General features: G+C 43.5%; 1 non-coding gene across 1 annotated transcript; it reads right to left on the reverse strand.

The window, feature by feature from the left end:
• Positions 1-411: 411 nt before the first annotated feature.
• Positions 412-480, reverse strand: TRNAG-GCC (transfer RNA glycine (anticodon GCC)). Its single transcript has one exon. It is a non-coding gene; the product is annotated as a tRNA-Gly (tRNA).
• Positions 481-5,872: the final 5,392 nt, after the last annotated feature.

The raw sequence follows: 5,872 nt of genomic DNA on the forward strand, positions 1-5,872 counted from the left end.
TCCTCATAATGGCCATGTGAGGTAGGTTATGTCGAAGAAGAGTAATTGGCCCAACATCAACCAATGAGATTCTCAGATGAATGGAAATTTGAACCCAAGTTTTCCAAGTACTGGTCCAAAACTCTCACCATTACATCACACTGGCCTCCATGACATATCCAAGATGCCATATTCAAGATGGGTTGTTATATATGATCTAATGACTCAGATCTCAAGCCCAGAGCAAAAATTACAATTGTAGAAGAGCTGAATGCAAAGAGGAAAGGCAATTCCCAATTAACATGAAGCTGCCTTACATTGAATCAGACACTTGGTCCATCACAGTCAGTATTGTATACTTTCACCGGCAGTGGCTCTCCAGGGTCCCAGGCAGTGGTCTTTCACATCACCTACTTGCCTAGTCCCTTTAACTGGAGATGCCAGGAATTGAACCTGGGCCCTTCTGCATGGCAAGCAGATGCTCTACCACTGAGCCACGGCCCCTCTCCAATGGAATGACAATAGAAAGGACAGCTTAGTTTTCTCTCTTCTCATTATGTCACTTCAGGTGTCCACTTGAGCAGCTTGTGCAGAGAACTGGCCCTGAAGGCAGGTTGAGTTTTAACCCCCAGAAGGAATTCCTTCGTTTTCTGCTACCTTCACAATAATTCACGTGGACATGGCTTCATCAGCTAGCAATATGGAGCTATGCTGACATCATTTAGATGCTCAGTGACAACAACACTGCTGGTGGGGTAACAGAGGAATGAAGCCAATATGATGGGCCTTAGGAGGTTAGTCTACTCTCTTGCACAATGTTCACTCTCACAGCAAGTACCAGTGGTTCTTGGGTCTTGTGTGTGTGTGTAAAGTGCCTTCAAGTCGCAGCCGACTTATGGTGACCCCTATTGGGGTTTTCATGGCAAGAGACTAACAGAGGTGGTTTGCCAGTGCCTTCCTCTGCACAGCAACCCTGGTATTCCTTGGTGGTCTCCCATCCAAATACTAACCAGGGCTGACCCTGCTTAGCTTCTGAGATCTGTTGAGATCAGGCTAGCCTGGGCCATCCAGGTCAGGGCTCTTGGGTCTTAGCATCAGTTGGGTCTTAGCATCAGTTATATCCAGCTTGTTAAGGAGAGCACCAGAGGGCTAAAAGCTAGTGTCCCACATAAGCACTCACACTCTATTTGCTTTCAATTAAGTTTTGAAATCACAGGGTGGCACAGCTTGGTGTCAGAAAAGGAGGTAAAGCTAATAAAAACATTCCACTCTGAACTAATAGAAACCTCTTTGAGTACCATTGAGGGAATGATTGTTTCAGTCCACCATTTCTCTTTTTACTCCAAATAAATAACATAAATTAGGATTCCCATCATATGTCCAGGCTGTTTTATTTATTCTCAGTTTGTTGAAACATCCCTAATTAATGAGAAAGTGAAATTCCACTTCACAACTCCCACACAATTTAGTCGTTCGAAAAGCCTTTGCAATTGACAGATGCTTAAGCAAGCAAGGCAACTAAAAATTAAAAGGGTGCACATTGAAAATGCTATCAGAAGGAAAGATCCCCCCCCCAAGAACACTTTATATGAGTACCTGTGCTTTACACAGATGTTTGGAGTTAAAAGCAAAACTCAAATTCTAAATTGTAAAAACTAGTTTTGTTGAGGGTTACCTCAAAGATATTTTGGTTGCAAAAATAGTTTTGTTCCCATGTGGACATGATGGCATATAGCTTAAATCCTACTTTTAAGATGCAGAATCCATGTCTGGATGGATCCCAGTGGTTATAGGAAAGTCTTTTCCCCATTCACTTGCTTGAATCACAGTTTTCAAACGAATAGGTTTGATTTAGTGGTTCCACTCTGTTAAGTGAGGTATTTTCCATTAGTAGGAAGGAGTTTTACCTTAAGTGAAAGGAAACCTTTGGATCCAATCCAAATAGTTTATAGAGAAAAGAGATAACTATTTGACATTCCAACAGTTTCCAAAAAAATACAAAAATTAAACATATAGATTGAAGGACCATAGGCTGGAACCAAATAGTTCCAAAGCTTTGCTCCCCTCATACTAACTTACCATGTTGTGCTTTTAATCACTCTATGAACATTTTCTGGGATCCAAAAACATATACGCGCAGCCAAGACCACCATTTCAGATTTTAGTAGTGGGTCAAGATGGCTGGAATCCACCCCAGTGGTGAGAACTTCTAGCACTACAGAGATTTGTTTCATTTTGAGAAAAGATCTCCAGGAGGCTTATGGTAAGAACATAAGAACATAAGGAAGGCCCTGCTGGATCAGACCAAGGCCCATCAAGTCCAGCAGTCTGCTCACAGTGGCCAACCAGGTGCCTCTAGGAAGCCACTAACAAGACGAGTGCAGCAGCACCATCGTCTCAACATCACATGCACAGAAAGCATCACCTGTCATGTCATGATTTCCTTCAATGGCTAAACATAATTTACCAGTCTGAGAAGCTTGAATCCAGGATGCGTTAACTCATTCTTTGTAAATAAAGCTTTACCTAATATTCCTGAGAACAGCAAAATGTATTGAGCTGAATGCCCTGACCTGGATGGCCCAGGCTAGCCTGATCTCGTCAGATCTCAGAAGCTAAGCAGGGTCAGCCCTGGTTAGTATTTGGATGGGAGACCACCAAGGAAGTCAAGGGTTGCTGTGCAGAGGAAGGCACTGGTAAACCACCTCTGTTAGTCTCTTGCCTTGAAAACCCCATAAGGGGTCGCCATAAGTTGGCTGCGACTTGACGGCACTTTACACGCGCACATTGAGCTGAATAAATTGATTCCTCCTGACAAACGTATAATTTTGTTATCATTTCCTCTTGTTAAGATTCTTACAACTGTTTTCACCTGGTTTCAGTATATATTAATATAGTTATCATGAACAGTGGGGGGGGGGGACAAAATATTGCAGACATCTATTCCTCCATCATTTTCAGTCATTAGCCTGAGTTCAGGATTCTGTGTTGCCTTGGGAACTGCTGATGACATCAGAAAGGGCAATATGGACAGGAAAGAAGAAATAAATCATGATGGGAAATTGCTAACCAGAAACTTTTAAAAGCCTTGCAGAGAGACAGAAAGAGAACAAATAAACAACCACAGAGCCAGTCGTAACATATGCAGCAAAGAAATTTCAGTTTCTCGTCCAGTTGCTTTATGTTTCTCTGCTACATGCTAAATCTTACATCAGCAGCTATGGAGACATGGGCCATTTATGCAGGGCTGTTTCCCTCACGGTCATCCCGCCGACTGCTCCAGTGCTTCGTTTTGATTATGTGTGCCTTTCCCGACCACCAGAAGGTGCCTCACTCTCCCTGTGCGTTTCTGCGCTTTCCCCACCACGATTTCCGGATGGGGTTGTAGCTAGAATCCAGAAAACACGAGCAAAACATGTAGAAACATGCGGGGAGAGCGAGGCGACCTCTGACAGTCGGGAAAGGCACGCATAATCAAAACGAAGCACCAGAGCAGTTGGCAGGGGTGACCGCAGGGAAACCGCCATGCATTAATGGCCATGGGATAAGTGTGCATACTTAATCCTTCAGTGGTTCCAATGATAAGCAATGACTGGCATGTTTGGAATAACCAAGACAGAATCAACATCACCAACGGACAGAACTTCAGTGTCACCTACATTATAGGGATACCAACCACCAGGTGGGGCCTGGAGTTCTGGAATTCTCCTGGAATTGCAACTGATCTCCCAATTACAGTGATTGGTGGCCCTGGAAGAAATGGCAGCTCTACAGGTAGGGCAGCCAACCTCCAGGTACTAGCTGGAGATCTCCTGCTATTACAACTGATCTCCAGCCGATAGAGATCAGTTCACCTGGAGAAAATGCCCGCTGCGGCAATTGGAGTGTATGGTAGTGAAGTCCCTCCCCTCCTCAAAGCCCACCCTCCTCAGGCTCCACCCCAAAAACCTCCTGCCAGTGGTGAAGAGGGGCCTGGCAACCCTATCTACAGGGTTGACTCTATGGCATCACATTCATGCTGAGCTCCCTCCCCTCTCCAGTCACTGCTCCTAAATCTCTCAAAATTTTCCATGCTACACTTGACAAGCAAGCATACATCTCAAGCAAGAGATTTTCAATGAAAACCATTAGTACCTCTCTCATCTCTGAAGAAGAGGCATAGAGGAATGTGCATATGCATATGTGACCAACACTAAGGGGGTTACCACACTTGTATTCCCAGTGATGTATTAAGGGTTTGAAAACGTTATAAAAAATACTGTTCGCACTTTCTATGTATTCCCACTGATGTATTAAGAGTTTGAAAACGTTATAAAAAATACTGTTCGTACTTTGTTTGGCCCCTTTAGCTGTGAAGACGTCTTCCAACCATTTATAAGCCGTGGTATCCAAAAACCCTTTTAAAGCGATGTTTTTATAACGTTTTCAAACTCTTAATACATTGCTGGGAATACAAAGTGCGGTAACCCCCTAAGGGGATCTGGTGAAATCAGAAAAATGGCCTTGTAAAAGTAGAGAGGCTGACATATGAGAAAAATAAATCTGTGCATATTTATTCATTTTATTTTGTTTCTATATTCAAATATTTCTATCCTGCTTTTTGGTCCACAGCAGGAACTCAAGGCAATGGTTCTAATTGACAGGCAAATCCACCCACGATTTGTTTATATGCCGACTTTCTCCACCACTTAAGGGAGAATTAAACTGGCTTACAATCACCTTCCCTTCCCCTCCCCACAACAGACACCCTATGAGGTATGTGGGGCTGAGAGAGCTCTGAGAGAGCTGTGACTAGCCCAAGATCACCCACGGTGACTAGAACTGTGACTAGCCCAAGATTATGTGGAAGAGTGGGGAAACCAACCCGTTTCTCCAGATTAAAAGTCCACCACTCCAAACCATCGCTCTTAACCACTATACCATTGCTCAAATTATGCAGGAAAAAATACAGGTGGGGCAACTTAATAAGTCAGGGTCAAATCATGCAACCCATAGCCTTTTAAACTGTTACCAAATAAGCCCTTCAAAAACAGTATAAATTTGGATACTGACAGTCATTCAATTGAAATCCAGAGGTCTGCGCATCACTCTGGGCTGGTGTGCTTGCATACTACTCGAAAGGAACACACACAACTTGAATCAAATGCAGAATGCAAAACAGCTCTAGGCAAGCAACCTACATGCTTCTTGAAGGAGTTTTCTAGGACAGAAAAATGGTTTCGTGGTTGCCTTCATAATGCATGCATGTGATTATCCTTGTTGTATACAAACACTGATGTCAATAAAACTCCTACACACATACACCGCAGACTCACAAAACAGTCTTTTTATTGTAAGCATAAACACGACACAGAAACTTAAAAGAACCAGAAAGGCAAGTCTAAAGGGTGGAGGCTTTCTGCAGCCCACATTATTAAGACGTTCTAAAATGAACCTTGTGATGGTCCAACAGTTACAATCCTTCTAATGTCTGCTACATGATAGTTAGTACATTAGGGCTGCCAACTGCCTGGAGAAAAAAAAGTGTTCTGTCCATTTAACAGAGGCTTCATATGTGGAAGTGGGCAGTTGAAGACTTTCATCGTGTAACCCATGTAGGGTTGCCAACTTCCAGGTACTAGCTGGAGATCTCCTGCTAGTACAACTGATCTCCAGCCAATAGAGATCTGTTCGCCTGGGTAAAATGGCCACTTTGGCCATTGGACTCTATGGCATTGAAGTCCCCTCCCCAAACCTTGCCCTCCTCAGGCTCCGCCCCAAAAACCTCCCGCCAGTGGCGAAGAGGGACCTGGCAACCCTAAACATATGTCATTTTCCTTTAAAGATATGATGTTATTTCTATTAAAAGGTTAGAGCTTAAGGAAATGGTTCTCATCAACTTTCACCTAGGGGG

The sequence above is a fragment of the Euleptes europaea genome, chromosome 8, assembly GCF_029931775.1.
Source record: "Euleptes europaea isolate rEulEur1 chromosome 8, rEulEur1.hap1, whole genome shotgun sequence".
Taxonomy (NCBI): Eukaryota; Metazoa; Chordata; class Lepidosauria; order Squamata; family Sphaerodactylidae; genus Euleptes; species Euleptes europaea.